This window comes from Natator depressus, chromosome 21, assembly GCF_965152275.1.
Source record: "Natator depressus isolate rNatDep1 chromosome 21, rNatDep2.hap1, whole genome shotgun sequence".
Taxonomy (NCBI): domain Eukaryota; kingdom Metazoa; phylum Chordata; order Testudines; family Cheloniidae; genus Natator; species Natator depressus.
The window spans coordinates 6,779,271-6,796,084 of NC_134254.1; the positions used below are offsets into that span (position 1 = coordinate 6,779,271).

Sequence of the window (16,814 nt, forward strand, 5' to 3'; positions counted from 1 at the left end):
ACTAGGCAGAATGAAGCAGCGTGGGGGCTTGTCTAGACACAGAAGTTGTCCCACTTTAACTATACCTACGCTTGGCTGAATTTGGTTTTTATTTTTTTATAATTTCAACAGATAATATTGATGTTTAGTTGTGATCATTTTTTCAATTGTAATCAATTTATATTCCCCACGGGGCAGGAAATTATGGGAGGTTCAGACTGCAGGAGGGTCAAGCAATTATTAATGACAATCGATGAAGAGATTCAAAAAATTCAACCTTTATAACCATTAAAACACAAACTGTAAACATCATGTGTCAAAAGATATGAAGTCAATAGCCTTAAATCAAACTCTAATAAGTCCTCATGCAGCGTTTTTCTTACTTTGCCTGTCTGTACAGTCTGATTATTATCGAGGGAAATATCTTTTCATCGGTTTGGGCGTGTACAGGGAAATTGGCATTTACCAAACAAAAGCTAATGCTTTCAATGCCTAACTCCACACACAGCACAGCGATTGTCATCAAACCTCTGCCCATGTTCAAGAGTTATAAATAAGGGGGAGGAAACTAGCAATCCCTTTTAACTCCACTGAACTATGTTGGATGGAAAGAGAGTTCAAGTGATAAAGTTCCCATAAAGTTCCTTAAACAAACGTTTCACAAAAGTATAGGGGCATGTCCCCCTGTACTTGCCAGCGGGGTTGGCAGACTTCTCAAACTGTTCTCCAGAGCCTCAGCTTTCATGTTTAAAAAAAAAAGTAAGTTTTTAGCTGTTATGGTTGCAAAAAACACTTCAAAGCATGACAAGCATAACCCATGCAGCGACTCTGCCCGACTTTGCAGAGAGCCTGGAACAACACCCTCAATGGTTGCTAGCTCAGATGCCAATGACAATACTTTAAATGTTAACTACCTTGATCACATTGTGAAGATCTACGCAATCGACTCAGCGACAGCTCATTTGGGGTTTGCATTTAACACCACGTGGCAGGGTGGAAGAAGGGGCATGACTGGTTTAATTTCCCCCAAAGTTGGGGAAATGCTGCCTTAAAGGCGCAATACAGATCTCATTGCACTGGCTGGGACTCAAATCCCGGAGACAAGAATTCTGCTGAGGACTTGGCAAGGCGCGGGAAGCACCGAGCAGTAAAAGGGGAAGTGCTTTGCTCAGCCAACGGGGACAGTTGGCCTGTATGGATCCAGCGGGGGGTTAATAAAAGGCCTGATAAAGAGCAACGAGAAACCTGCTAGTTGCCATAAGAAGTGTCATGCCCAGGAAATTAAAAACCATGCACCATATGCTGCACTGTGCAGGGCGGGAACTGGCGACGGCAGAATAGGTGGCTTTGCTAGACTGGTCTCTGCCTCTAGCAGCATTTGCATCTGCTCTAGTGCACACACTAGGCGGCAGGCTTGACTCGCGCCGCCTTGTTAATCTCCCCGCCCCCCCATACACACACAGCAATAACTTAACCTCCCCCTCCTCCCTTCTAGCACCAAGCGGGGAAGGACAGTGACACAGGAATATGAGGAACAGAGGAGAGGGATGACATGCGTAACCTAACCCACTGGCACGGCAGCTGGAGAGGCAGAGCCAATGGCTGCCTTGCATGCACAATGAGTCCATCCAGCCCTCCCCAGTCTGTCAAGTCCTTAAGTTGCAGCTTTTGACTACCTCGGTGTTCAGAGAAAAGATGATGCTCAGCACGAGGGGAAGGAAGATCCCGCTGCCAGGCAGACGGCATGGACACTGATCCCGACAGGGCCGGCTGCTGAGAGGTACGTGCTTTCCAAGGCGCTGCAAGGCAGGGTTCCGAAAGCCATTGGTTAGTCTCTAAGGTGCCACAAGTCCTCCTTTTCTTTTTACGGTTACAGACTAACACGGCTGCTACCCTGAAACTAAGATCAGACTTTAATTTTCCAGCAGGGGGGATATGGAAATCTGGCTTCCTCTAAAATGATTCATCCTGTTTCCCCTCAAACCCTCCCACCCCCCAAAACCTCATATCCCTCCCAGCACAAAAAACTTCGCTGCAATCTCTCCCCCTGGGTCTCTCAACGTTCTGCTCGTGTTCGCAGAGAAGTCAGGAGCGGAGGCTGGACAAGACGCAGGGAAAGCAGCAGGACAGAGTGGGTTGGTACCTGTTGGGCCGGTGGGCTGCTAACTTGGGCACTGGGATGCTAGCCAGGCAGGCAATGCCAGACAGCGAGCAGGGGCCAAGGGACAGGCGGACTCCTTGTGGGAGTGCAACGCACTGCGCTCCTTGGGATTTGCGGGTCGGGATTTAATGAGCAGCAGCAGGCTCATTGACCAAGACGGCACTTCCTAGTCCAGCGTTAGGCTTGCAGGTGCTCAGATGGGCAGAGGGGATTACAGAGAAGCAGGGGTTGGGGTTCACCCCTGAATTTCCACTGGAAGGCAGGCTTTTGACCCACCTCTCTGTTCATTCGCCCTTAAGGCTTAGCAAACAGCCCTGATGAGTGTCCAGCACCGATCCTGCTTCTTTAAAACAGTAGCAGAAAGCCAGGCAGATGGGGGTATGGGAAGGGTCTAGACAGCAGCTCTGCAGTGAAGTAGAGGGAGAAAGTGCTTTAGGGAATCACCTTGTCTTCTTTATTATACAAAGTTCCTTATTCAGTGTTAGAAGAAAGTGGCTCCCTATGCCAGGAGGAATCAATAAGCAGCCTGCGGGTCAAATCCGGATTGCCAAATGCTTTGGATCGGATCCTGAAATCTTTTTATTTACTTATTATCATTATTGTTATTATTTTCTCTGGAGTCTGGACCTTGACCGAGAAATTTGGACCTTGACTACCCCTGCCTGCCATTGTCACTTGACAGCCCCAGGGCTTGATGTTTGGGGGATGGGTAACTCCCCCCCAGGAGCACATGGCTCTTGCATTCCATTTCTACAGACTCAGGGTTGGATTCTTGATTACCCCAGGCAGGGATGGAAGGGGAGGTAGGGAAAAGGTAGCTTTAAGTCATTTTTGCATTCCCATAGTCCAGGGTCCTGTCTGGCCCCTGGTATAAATTAGAGCAGCCTCAGGCTGCTCTATGTTATATACTGCTGACCATGGCCCCCTAGAGGTCTTGAGAAGAAGAGACTAACCACAGTGCCGTGTGCTCTGGCCATGCCCCAGACATACCCCCACTCTGCCCCCTATGCTAGGGGCTGGGAACAGTGCTGACACAGAGCCCTTTTGACAGCTCTACATCACCCGAGCAGACAGGGTGTATTTTCCAACCAATCCAATGCCCCTCTACGCTGTAAAGGCGGCGGATGTTATGGGAGTGCCCTGTAGCTGTATATATGCAAATGAGTTAATAAATAAGGTGCCAGTAGATGGCACTTAAGGATACCTAGCGTAGCTGCTGGGGTTTGTAGGACAAACAAAATTTGCTGCTGTGCACTGAAAATGGTTTCCGTTGTGTAGCGCTTTACTCCAGCTCTTAGCAATGCAAAGAGGCCTCGGAGTTCTCAGAGCCCACACCACCGCCAGCGCCCGCCTACCGGCAGGAGGAAAGTGTAAACAGCGTGATCTTTTGGTGCAGATGCCAGAACTGGATAATGCAAAGGGCAACAGTTGCTGTTCAGGAAGAGGGAAAATAAACCCTTCCTCCCACTCCCTGGCATCGAGAAACAGGCCTTGAACTATTTAACATTTCTTAGGAGGCTCCTGAGACATGATGCCACTGCCCCAGGCCACTGCCCTGTGCCCCAGCCTTCCCTCATATGAGTCGTTGACTGGACATAGTACAGAAGTGGTCTCCCAAAGGGGGCTGTCCAATAAGAGATTTAATATGCTGTCCAAGAGGCAGAAGTTTTCAAAGCAGTCTAGGAGACTGAGAAACACCTGTTCACTTCAGTGTGTGGAAATCCCCTAGGCTGCTGTGAAAATCTTGCCCCACATTGCTCCCTGAGGTGCTGTCACCTTGCAGTAAATTTCCAGGGAGTCTTCTGCAGACGGATTACCCAGTTGTCTGTAACAGAGCTACACTACTGAGGCAAGGCAGAGCAGACAGTGCGGTGGCTGTGGGGCCTTCCTTTCCTTTTCCTGTGAAGTCTCTGTCCCCAGGGAGCTCTGGAGTTGAATGGCTTCCACATGTCACAGGACAAAGGACGAATAACATGTAGACAGACGACAAAAGTCAAATCTGTGTCAAAGTCACAGGTGTTAAGGCCAGAATGGACCATTCTGACCATCTAGTCTGACTTGCATAGCAAAGGCCAGGGAACATCACCCTGCATCCAGCCCCTATCTTGTGGCTGAGCTAGAATGCACCTCTTGCTGACAATCGCCTATGTAATTATGCATGTGTACTTGGGAATCGTAACACAGTGTTACGGGGGAATTAAGAGAGGAGTGTGATCCAACTCCGGTAAAGCCAAGGGCAACAATCCCCTGGGCTTCCATGATCCTGCAGCAGGGCCTTGGGTGTTCTGGGAACAAAAGAACACCGGCTGAGGTTTAGGCCATTGTTATTGGGGGTATTAAGCTAGCAGCCAGAGGCACATACATTCAGGGTATCTGCATGAGGAAGCAGCACTGCTCTAGGTATAATCTTAAACCAGTGCAAGAGGCTGTGTGGACATTCATTTTGGTCTGCAACAGGTTTATTGCAGTTTAGCTGAAGTCGATGGGGAACAGGTTCAAGCTGAGGTAAAATGAGCTGCTCTTAAACCGAAAGAAGAGCATTCGCACAAGGGCTTGCACTGGTTTAATACTCATTTCAGTTAAACCAGTGCAACGTCTGCATGTAGACAATATAGCAGTGAGAGAGCGCCCCAGCCCCAAAGAGCTCACTGTCTAATGAGCCGCAACAAAGGGTGGGAGGGGAAACGAGAGCACAAGAAGGGGAAGTGACTTGGGCAAGGTCATACGGCAGCTCAGTGGCAGGAGCAGAACCCAGGTCTCCTGACTCCCAGCTCAGTGCCCTAGCCATGAAACCACACTCTCTCCTGAGGGCTCCCCACTCCCCCACCGGCCCTTTGAACCAGACAGTTTATCCCCCAAGGACGAGAGGAAGTGAGAGCCGAACGCCCCGGTTCTCGGAGCAGCCTGATGTTAATGGCAGCAGCCCTGTTCCAGCGCGAGGGAGCACGTCCCCAGTTAATCAGCATTTAATTAAAGGACATGCTGACATTTGGAAACTAGAAACAACTCTCCTATGTGGGCTGCCTCTCTCTGCCGCTCGCCTTCTCTCTGAATCACTCCCTGACATTTTGCCAGATGAGGATGTGACGCTCTCCCTCCCTTTGTAAGAACTCATTGAAAAGGAGACCAAAAGCCACCGCCTCTCCAGGGGAAGAGGATGGCATGGGGTCCCAGATTTTGGTAGCGGAAGGGAAGAGCCACTTACCACCCCCTTGGCCAGCGCGAGGGAAAGAACCAACAGGTGGCATCCCTGTTGCCTACCTATCCCTGCCAGACAGCACGCAGCAGGGGAGATCCCAGTGGTATCCTGCTGCCTCTTCTGTGCCCAACTGACATGCCGCAGGGTCCTTGTTCTGCTGGGAATCCTGCTTGCATAGAACATGCCTGGCTGGCAGCCCAGTGCACACATCGATACCCTGCGGGGATTCCCCACTGGCTGGCCAAGCCTGCCGTTCCCACCACCCCCTTCAGCCACGACCTGCACTGAGCCCCAGGCCAGGACCTCTCTAGCCTTCACTCACTCTCTGGGCAAGCGCTGACTGACACCCTCTGCTCCATGCATCCGCCTTTCTACTCCAGCCAGTCGCATATTCCCCATATCTGAACCAGCACCTGCCCGGGCACCTGCGCTGGCCCTGGGAGCAAGAGGAAGAACTGAGGTTGTTCCCCGTTTTGTTTGCTTTTGGTAGAGCTGGGTCCAAGCTGCCAAGTTCTGATGCAAGGTTTGAGGCTGTTTGGATCCAGGGTTTTGGCTTGGCCCATTAGAAGACAGGGGGCCAGCCCCACATCTTAGATCTGGGTCTGAACTAGCTCACATTGCACAGGTGTCTAGATTCTGTGGCTGGTTCAGAGCCCAGTTTAGATTGGGGGGCTCTCTCCTCCCCCAACAATCCCTCCTCTCATACTCTTGTCTAAACCCAACCTGTTCATCCTTGTTCTCAGGTCGGTTTCCAATCCTCCTCTCTCCAGCCTGAGACCGGGGTGTGGTGAGCTGGGCAGGTCCAGCACAAAACCCACCTGGTCTGATTCAGGGCAGGGGGCTGCAGTGCCAGTGGCTCTGGAGTCTTGGAACTTCCTTCCACCACAATCCATTTCCAACCACACAGCACCTCCGCACTGCACTTAGAACTCACCGCCGGAGACCCTGAGCAACCTGTGGGCTGAGACACTCCGGCCCCATCTGCACTAGACACTGGCACCTTACAATCCCATACTGCTGATAGTCCTAGTGTAGATGGGCTCCTGACATTTCCACGATCCTGTCATCTAGACCTACTCTGAGCGGGTTGGTCAAAACACCAGCAGCCTGTCTACACTAGGGCTCCTGTTGTTGCTATAACTGGTGGGAAAATTCAGAGGCTGAAGACTTGCACAGACAATTGGGTTCAGCGTGGATGTCTCAGGGTACAACCGCGGGGATAGGCAGCACCACCCACATGTTGTTATTAATTATATTATGGCAGAACCTAGAGGTCTTGCCTGAGATCAAGGCTCCATTGCGCTAGGTGCCGTACTGACATGTAGCGAGGCATGTTCCGCGCCTCAGGGAGCTTGCAGTCTATACAGACACAACAGATGAAGGGTAGGAGGGGAAACCGAGGCACAGAGAGGCGCGGGGACTTACCTGAGGTCACACAATTGTTTGGTGGTGGAGGAGGAAACAGAACACAGGTCTCCTGACTCCCAGCCCAGTGCGCAGGCCACCACACACACCCTGAGCAGCACCCAGCCCTGCAAGGAGAGGAGAGAACGTTTCAGAGCCTCCCAGCACTGAAATCTGATCCCCACCCACGCTGGCATGTCCCCTTCCTCTCTGCCCCATTCATGCTCCAGCCCCGTTTCTCCATACTCTTGACCCCCCAGGCACACCTCAGCACTGCCACCATCACAAGCCCTCACACTCACCCCCCCTCCACCATCCACGGGCACAGCCTGCCAACTGCACCCTTGTGCACACCCGCTCACCCCCTTACACGCTCTCCTCTGGCTCCACCATGCACCCCACTGACACAGACACGGAGGGGGGAGGGCACGTGGGGACGGGGGTTAAAAGGCTTGTGCCCCTGGTGGGTATCTTAGGTCACGACGGGGGGGGGGGGGGATGGAGGGGAGACGCGCAGAATTAGGTGCCGGGGGTGCTGAGAGCCACTGAACCAAACTGTAAACCCTGGATCAGATGGAAACCACCTCACGCCGGGGGTGTGACAGCACCCCCAGTTCCAGCACCTCTAGCAGACTGCCAGCCCCTCTGACAGGGCACACCTCAAAGCCAGAGCCACAAGAGGCTTAGGAAACTGCGCCCAGCCCCAAGGTGTCTGCACACAACCCGGCGGAGCAGGCAGCCCCAGGCTTCCTCACTGAGCCCCGCTGCGGTAACCCCGCTGACCGCCTGGCCCGGGTCCCCCGGGACCTGCACGGCGCACAGACAACAGCTCTGGGATTAGCAGAGAGTCCACACTCCAGGGCGCGCCAGCCAGAGTCTGGCACGCACATCCAGCCCCCCCGGCTTAGCCAGCAGCTGCTGTGAATGGGGCTGAGGGAGCAGCCTGATTTGCTGCGAGCATGTGTTTCTCAGGGTGCGTGTGTGCCACAGACAGCAGGGCAGTGTGTGGGTGTGTGCATGTGCCAGGGGCAGCAGGAGGTGTGTGTCTGTGTGTGTCAGGGAGAGCAGGGCAGCGTGGGGGGATGTCAGGGGCAGCAGGAGGTCTGTGCCTGTGTGTGTCAGGGAGAGCAGGGCAGTGTGGGGGGGGTGTCAGGGGCAGCAGGAGGTGTGTGTCTGTGTGTGTCAGGGAGAGCAGGGCAGCGTGGGGGGATGTCAGGGGCAGCAGGAGGTCTGTGTCTGTGTGTGTCAGGGAGAGCAGGGCAGCGTGGGGGGGGTGTCAGGGGCAGCAGGAGGTGTGTGTCTGTGTGTGTCAGGGAGAGCAGGGCAGTGTGGGGGGCTGTCAGGGGCAGCTGGAGGTGTGTGCCTGTGTGTGTCAGGGAGAGCAGGGCAGTGTGGGGGGGTGTCAGGGGCAGCTGGAGGTGTGTGCCTGTGTGTGTCAGGGAGAGCAGGGCAGTGTGGGGGTTTATGTGCATGCCAGGAGCAGCTGTGTGTGTGTGTGTGTGTGTGTGTGTGTGCAAACGTGTGTCAGGGGAGCAGATCAGAAAGTGTGAATGGGTGTGTGCACATGCCGGGGGGGGGAGAAGAGGGAGAGCGGAGCAGTGTGCACTGGGCAGCTGGGTGTGTGCACGGGTTTGTGTGTGCACATGGGCACACCCATGTCCCAGGACAGCAGAGCCGTGTGTCCCTGTATCCGTGCGCGCCCACGCGTTGGGAAGCCGAGCTGAGTGGGCGTCAGGGAATATCCACCAGGGGAGCGTGGTGCACGCGTGGGGGGGGGGCAAGTCACAGGATTATCAACCCCATTTTGCAGAGGGGGAAACTGCGGCCACCTGCACATGGTCCCACGGGGACTCCTTGGGGCAGCGGGGGACGTGTCCTCACCCCCCAGACCAGACCAGACCCCACCCTTCCCTGGCTGAGAGACCCCAACTCCCCAGCCCACGCACCTGCTGCTGGGCCTGGAGAAGCAGCTGCAGACGCCCCTCACCCCGCCTCTGGCCCTTGCACGGAGCCGGCTCCTCAGCGGCCCGCTCCGTCTCCCACGCGCGGCAGCGTCCCCTGCTGGGGCTGACGCGCCCTCCGCTGGCACGCAGCGGTATTGCAGCCGCGGGAAACGCCCAAGCCCCAGCAGGGGTCTCCCCAGTGGCAGCAGAGGGTAGTGCACCCTGCTGTATAGAAGCCACACCTCTCTGTAGCTTCTGCATGGTGTTTCGTGGGGGTGGGGGCCAAATTGGGGGGCCAATTGCAACGTGCCCATCAGCCGGCCCTGGCTGCTGCGTAAATTGGATCGCAGAGGCCCAATCTCACTTTGCCCCATAATCTTCTTTGGTGTCAGCTGTCTGAGTGGAGTCTGGGCACAACACAAAAAGTTCTTCTTGTGCCCCTGGAAGATGGGCAGCAGCGGGAACCTCTTCTCAATATTGTACTGAGCTAAGACTAGGCCAGCGAGGGGTCGGGTGGCCCAGAAGATAACACATGGGGTTGGGACTGTAGCCTACCTCTGATATTAACCTATTGTGCCACTTTGCAATTCATGTCTCCTCTCCAGGCCTCAGTTTCCCCCGCTGTGAAGTGGGGATAATGATGCTGACGTCCTTTGTCAGGTATTTGGCGATCTGGGGCTCAAAAGTGCTATAGAAGAGTGAGTTACTGGTAGTAACTGGAGTCAGCACTGTTGGATTGTGTTCCTGGCTCTGCTCATTGGCATGTTCCATGATGTGGGACAAGTCATTTCACCTCTGTGGCTTAGCATCTCCATCCATAACATGGGCCATCAACACTTCGCTGCTTCCCAGGTGCTGTGTGCATCTGTTCATTGTTTGTAAAATGCTGGAAGGAGCTACAGACACAAAAACCAGTACAATGTGCCAGCTGGGGTATTCATGCACCCCTGCCTGCCACTGGACAGGCTGCTCACCTGTGTGTCACAGCCCCTATAGAGCTGCAGAAGATTCTCCTTTATCTTAGGGGCAGGGTCATGTGCTTTAGAGGTATCTGAGTTCTCTCCCTGCCATTACTGTGAAGGTCAGAGGGATCATGGAATATAGGGAATTCCCAGATAGCTGCTGATTAAATATGATGTGGCTGGGCTTGATCCATGGGTCCAGTAGCTAATTTCGGGGGGAGGGGCAGGCATCAGGTAGAGGCTGATGGATAAATATACCATATCTCTTCCCTTTTATAAACCAAACGAGCACAACAGCATCCGAGCATTCTCGGAGATGCCCGCCTGCCTCCCGCGCCTTCTGCTACTCTTGAAACTGGCCCAGCATTTTTGTTTATCTGTTAGTCCATGCCAGGGATGGTAAAATGAAAACAGCAGAGAGGGATAGGGAGGGAGGGGAACCCTCACTGCTCGCTTCCCCTTAGCTGCTCATTTCAACCCTCTTTCGAGCAGAAATTACTCACATTAATCAAGAGTGAGAATGTGTTTGCAACCCTGCAAATTTGGCAGCACAGAATCAAATTCCATCAGTCATAGCAGGAGGACAAGAGTCTGTATCTCCACTGCGCGTGGCCTAATAGAGCCGTTGCCAGAGGAAACTGGATTTGAGAACTCCCCTAAATTAATCTCCCCTTTTTAAAAAATGCCTGGAGATCTGCATGATGAGTGGCTGTTTGTAACGGAAAGTGATGCAAATATCCATCACATCAAATCAGTATGGCTCTCCCTCCCAGCACACATCTGCACAGAGAGGGACAACTAACTCAGTCATTTTTGGAGGCACTATCCTCCAGGGTCTAGAGCAGAGGACGGTCATTCAGGTTGCCTGGGTTCTCGCCCAGGCTGTGGGAAGGATTTTATCCAGTCGTTAGAGCAGAGGACTGAGAGTCAAGACTCCTGGGCTCTGTTCCCAGTTCTGCCACTGATTGCCCTGTGACCTTGGACAAGTCACTTAACTACTCTGTACCTCAGTTGGTCCTGCTATATAATGGGGCAGAATAAGAATTATCCCCCACCTGGGGTGTTGTGAGGGACCTGTGTATGCGCTCAGGTGCTGAGACACACGCATACACTGACACTAAATACATTCAGTACGCTGGTACACAGGAATAAGAGCTTTCATTGCTCCTCTTCTGACTGGTTCCCCAGCAGGACTAGGTCCCTCCTAGGATCTCACTGCTCCCTGGTTAGTTCTTTACATCGCCCCTCCAGTCCCGGCAATGCCAGGTGCAGACATGTAGGATGGGGCAGAGTAGGGAAGATATCGCTGGACGAAACAAGGAGGGAGCCAAGAATTCTCTAAGCAGATTTTGCTTCTTAGGCGTTAGAACATTCCAGGGAGTCTCATTTCCCTGAACTCCTGGCTACTGGTACTTTTGATCTTGCATAAACTTCTCACCCGGCCTTGGTCACTAACTCTGTTGGTTTTGATGGGAGGCAGTGTGGGCCCATGGATCGGGAGCCAAGAGAACTGGGTTTTAATCCCAGCTCTACTTAAAAACTGGCAGCTCCCTGGGGCTGTCTCTGTGTTATATGTTTGTGTAGGTCCGGTAGTGCAATGGAGCTAGGGTCTCTCGGCACTACCGTAGTACAAATGGAAAATGACAACCAGCAATTATGAAGGAATAACCAGTAACTAGTATTGATCATTAAAAATGGTCACAGTATCCAGCGTTTATTTATTAATTAATAATCCCTTGAACAGGTAATCCTAGGAAAGTTTACCTTCTCCCCGCCAGATGCTCAGCTCCCCAGTCCCCGGGCCGGGGGACGAGGCTGGGGGTGGTTAGAGAGCTGGCATCTCCCTTGTGTCTGTGCTGAGAGCTGGGGCCGGGCTAAATGCTTCAGTTCAGTCAGGTAGAGCAGCTCTCTGGAAGGACAGCCAGGCCGCCCAGGAATGCCAGACCTTATCTGGGAAGAGCCAGCAGCTGATAAGCTGCAGCCCGAGGCTCCAATTAAGAAGGATGACAGAATGGCAGAGCTGCCCCTGACAGGTGCAAGCTTATCAGGTTCCTGGCCTGTACGCACCGAGGAGCCTGGACACAGATGCCTGGCGCTTTAACGGAGCTGCCGCTGCTCAGAGGTGATTGCTACTTCGTTGGCTTATTTTTAGCAGCGCGGCTGGGAATAAGATGGATGGGTTTTGTCTTGGGCGAGACTTTTGCCATCAATAGGAAGCCAGGCTTCTGGGTTGAGGCATGGGGTGTCTCACACTCTGTGCCTCCTCAATATACCAGGCCAAATCCGGAGTAGTCCTATCGACTTCAGTGGCGCTAGGCTGCTTTACACCAGCTGAACATCTGGCCCCTGTCCTGTTTTGGGGTTGGAGAAGGAAGGGGCGAGGCACATCAACTCAGAGGTTCTCTGTTCGATCCCTCCGGAAACATGGGGCAGCTGCACAGATGAGAAAGGCCCTACGGAATCCAGGTGAAGCTTTCATTGCAAAACAAAAGCTGTTCATGGTGATAGAAAGAGAGGAACCCCCCTGGCCCATGATCTGTATCAGCTATGGAGCTAAGGACAGACAGACAACGAGACAAAGCTTGGAGGAAGAGAGGCAATGGGCAATTTATATACCAGTCAGATCAGCTCAGTGGAGCCGGCCTGGTCCGTGGGGTATAGCACAGGGCAGGGAGTCAGGAGATCTGGGCTTTGCCACTGACCTGATGAATGACCTTGCTCAAGTCACCTACGCACTTCTGTTTCTCCTCCTGTGCCTTTGTCTGCCACGGCCATCTAGCGTATAATCTCCCAAGGGCATCAGGCATGTCTTTGGGTACGGACAGCCCATAGCTCCTGGGCCCCTGGACTCAGGTGGGGCCTCTGGGTGCTAAGATAAGTCGCAGAAGTGAGTCTGTAAGAGGGACTTAAATCTGGGCTGTTTTGGGAGCTTGCGGATGAGCTTGGGCCAGTTGTATTGGGCATAGGGGGCTGTAGGGATGAAATATATAAACCAAAACCGGGGGCTGGGTCTTGCAGGTAAGGCACTGAAGTGGGGCTTGGGGGAGCGCTGTGTTCCATTCCCTGCTCTGCCCCGGAGTCCCTCTGTGACCTTTGTGCGAGCCACTTCTCTCCATGTGCCAGCTCCCCATCTGTAACCTGGGGATAATCATCCTTCCTTTGTCTATTTCAGTAGTGAACTCTTTGGGGCGGGACTGTCTCCTGTGTGTATGTACAGAACCTAGCACAACAAAGCCCTGATCTCAGACAGCACCTCCAGACTCCCCTGTCATTAATAACCAATATGATAGCTAGAACATGGGCCACACTGCTGATTTTAACTAACCCTGTATTCAAACCCCCTCCACCCCCCCCACAAGCTTCTTATTTGCTAGTGAAAATAAGACTTGTTCCCTTGGCCACTTTCTCTTTGCTTGGATTCTTCACATCTGGAATCAGCTTGGTCACTTTGCCAAGATCAACAGCTGTAAACAAAAGGCCTTGAAAAGCGAAGTAAGTGAAGAACAACAAAACCACAGTCACTTCTTGGGGCGCTGGGGAGCACAGAATTAAAGTTGAGCTACGCGGGTATGAATTGATTCAGGAGGATCGCTGTTAAGTAATTACATTCAATGAGAGGCTGCCAATACAGTTTGCTATCAGTTGTCACTTTATATCAAGTCTAATGGTTCTGAGCATACAGATTCCTTGTCAGAGGGAATACCGGTGTGTGATTATTCAAATGGAGCATAGCAGCAGCATGGTGAGAAGCCAGGAACTAGGCAAAAGTCCTGGATTCCAGCCATCGGCAGCCAGGTACCAGTGCAAAGCGCAGGTGTAGACAGGCTAAGCTGCTCTAAGCCACAGTGTGCACCCGAGCAAATTACTTAGGTTCCAAGCAGTGATGGTTCCCCAACAGGGCACATAATGACTTTGCATCTCTGCACTGGTGCAGCTATGTCAGTGGCAGGAATCGGGGCTAATCCCCAGGGCTTGAGCAAGGGGGATTTAGGGTGTTCACCTTGCATGGGGAGTTAGTGGGATCCCTAGGCAGGGAAATCCAGGGCGCTGTGAGGAAAAGCGGTTGTGGCGACAAGTACAAGGACCTGAATCTGAAAGGGACTGAGATTCTGGGGGAGCTGCCAGCTGCTTGGTGGGATGGAGGACACTTGCCACCTGGCAGGAGTGAACCCCCATCTCCACAGCAAGGGGAATAGGAAGGAACTAGCCAGGTGCTGGCAACAGAGCTCAACCCAGCCAAGGCGGAGGGGCATGGTGAGCAAGGAGCAAGCCTTCGCCCTCCACACCATAGGTGGCGGGGCCATTCCAAATCCCCTTGAGCTGGGAGATTCCTCTTCACCAACCCTCTGTGGGAAATGGACATTGGGCAGCCTGGTAAAGCCCACGGGGCTGTGGATGCAGAAGTGGAAGTCTAGCTTGCATTCAGTGGCAAAGGGGTGAGGGCTGAATGGGGCTGAAGGCCTGGTCTTGCTCTTAGGCAAAGCTTGGAGGATACCCACTGACCGTTTGGGCTGTGTCCAGAGTTGGGGTCGGAAACATTAAGGGGGTTGAAGGATCGAAGGATAAACCCCAGTGGCCTGGTTCTCTGCTCTGTGGCATAGTTTGGAAGGCCAGGAGGGACCATTCGGATCAGCTGATCTGTTACCTGGCAAAACCCAGGCCAGACAGCCTCAGCCAGTGATCTTTGCATCCAGCCCATACCTCGTGGCTGACCCAGAGCACATCTGCCTCGTGCGGTCGCGTACGCCTCTGCAAAGCGTGGGCACTTCGACGTGGTGCCGTTTCACAGCCCCTGTGCACAGGCACAAAGGAGCCAGGCGGAAGAACCGGGCTCAATGTCTCTCGAACATCGGCCTGAGTCATTGATTCTGGGGATAACCAGGAAAGTTCCAGACGGAAACGACCTAATGAGGTCACCGAGCCGGCCCCCCTGCCCAGCAAGTGCAGCAGAATGGCCTGGGGCAGTCTTCCAGACTGCCTGGTTATTAAACAAAAAGGAGAAGCTACTCATATTAATGCTTTGGATCAAATCCTCCCATTACACCAGTGTAGCTGTGTCATGCCACCGATTTCTGGGGAGTTACTCTGGATTTACACTGGTGTAACATTTGGCTTCTCGCACTTCCCTAGCACGCTCAGGATGTGAATCCCGAGCCTACTGAAGTCAGTGGAAAGATTCCCATTGATTTCAACAGGTCCTAAATCTTAGAAGCCCTCTGCAAACTAGAAATAGTTAAGCCCCCTAACACTCCTGTGATGGAAAGCAGTATCCAGCCGCTCCCTTCATTTTGATGGGTATCCCTTTGCAAACATCCCACCAGGCCAAAAGCCTTTTCAGGGAGCGCTGAAGGGGTTAACCCCTTTGCACCACACACCCCTGCAAACTCCTGTGGCAGTTCCCCACCGTGCCCCTCCATCATTGTTCAGTCAGGCCCATGCCTGCCAAGCAATTGAAAGCCTCAGCGTCTTTGCTTCACATCCAGCAGCACCGGATGATTGAATCTTGAACTTTATGGGTCAGGTTTATTAACTCCCTGTCCCTATACGTGAGGATTGAGCATGCAGAGGCACAGAGGAGACAAAGAGAATTTCCAGTGCACAGCCAGGGATTGTGGTGAGCTGAAATTTGCACCGTGGAAGAATAATTCCAGGCTGGGTTAATGTTGGAGTGTCTCTGTCGCTAGAGCTGAACAAATAGTGGGCAGCTCACAATTTATTCTATGAACGTGGGCCCAGATTTTTGACCAGGAGCTTTGCACCTAGCAACTCCCTTATGCAGGACAGTGGCAGCTACTGGCTACTGAGCATTTTTGGCATTCCAGGCAGAACTTAGTGGAGGGTAGGGTGACCTGATGTCCCAATTTTATAGGGACAGTCCCGATTTTGGGGTCTTTTTCTTAGATAGGCTCCTATTACCCCCCACCCCCATCCCGATTTTTCACACTTGCTGTCTGGTCACCCTAGTGGAGGTGCCTACACGGAAGCTGAACTCTTCTGATAATTTAGCCCAGCTTCATTCTCCGCTGGTGGAATGTCCACAGGCCAATCATGATTTTCCCAAATGTGTTTGTTGTTTGCATTTATTCGATGACTATCCTATTGGATTGTTTTTACCTGACAGTTCTGTGGGAGAATAGTAGTATTCTGAACTGAATTCTTGCACTTCCAACCAGTCAGATAAGCCATTTAGTGTGGCTTTTTGCTTCCTGACTGGATCAACTTGTGCAGCTTGTGCATGCAGTTTGCTTGGGATGTTTGTGGAAAGCAAACACCAAGGTGCTTGGATATGATGGTGAAGGGGGCCCATGAAGTACCTAGATAGATAGATAGATAGATAGATAGATTAGATAATGTCTATGGGGCAAGCAAGCAAGAAAGAAAAAAAGGGTGTGAACATGGCCAAAGCAAATTCATTAAAAAACCTTACATGAACATTTGCAGACAATGCCTTGCAATAGTTTGCCCAGATCTGTCCACCCCTAAATCACAGACCTTCTTGCTGGAAAGGAAAAAGTCAGGGCTCTGTGTGTGAGAAAAACACACCAAGAGATGAGTGTAAATCTATCTAGGGGTTCACAGCCCTTCAGAACCCCCCTTCCCCCGCCATTTCGCTCCCAACCTGCACCACCAGAGGTAGAAGCTGCCTACTAAAGCATGACAGGGGGCCAGCAGTCTGCAAGGTCTGCAGGGGGATATTGATTAGTTTTACAGTGTAAACTGACAGAGCCTATTTGGATGATGTAATGAAGACAGATGATCCCAGCCTCTCGCTGCTCAGCTTCAGGGAGGGAGGAAAATCATAAATCGGATGCTGGAGATATACACTATTGCTCTCCGTGTCTCGCCCCCATTGCTCATCTGGTCTCCTTCACTCTGTCTGTCTCTAGTCCTCTCTCTGTTTCTCTCTTTCTCCCTTATTCCTCTTCTTGCCCTCTCTGCCCCTGACTGTCTCATCTAGGTCCGTGTTTTCTATAGTGCCTCTCACCACTGTGTCTGGTCTCCAAACTGGCAAATGGGCTCAGCTCACACACCGCTTTATTCCTTGGCCTTCTCTATGTGCCCCATCCAGATGCCCTTACACACATGCCCAGCCCCAGTGAAGGCAATGGGTCGAGGCATGCCGATCTCCCTGCTGGGAGCTGTGCCTGCTCATAGCCAGACCAACC

The 16,814-nt window shown here is 52.6% G+C and overlaps 1 protein-coding gene across 1 annotated transcript in view; it reads left to right on the plus strand.

Annotated features, from left to right (window-relative positions):
* The first annotated feature begins 1,610 nt into the window (after positions 1 to 1,610).
* BLACAT1 (BLACAT1 overlapping LEMD1 locus) overlaps positions 1,611 to 16,814 on the plus strand; it is a 60,927-nt gene continuing 45,723 nt past the window's right edge. Inside the window, exon 1 of the mRNA XM_074936227.1 lies at positions 1,611 to 1,759. The gene's annotated coding sequence lies outside the window, so the exon portion shown is untranslated. The remainder of the gene's footprint in view (positions 1,760 to 16,814) is intronic.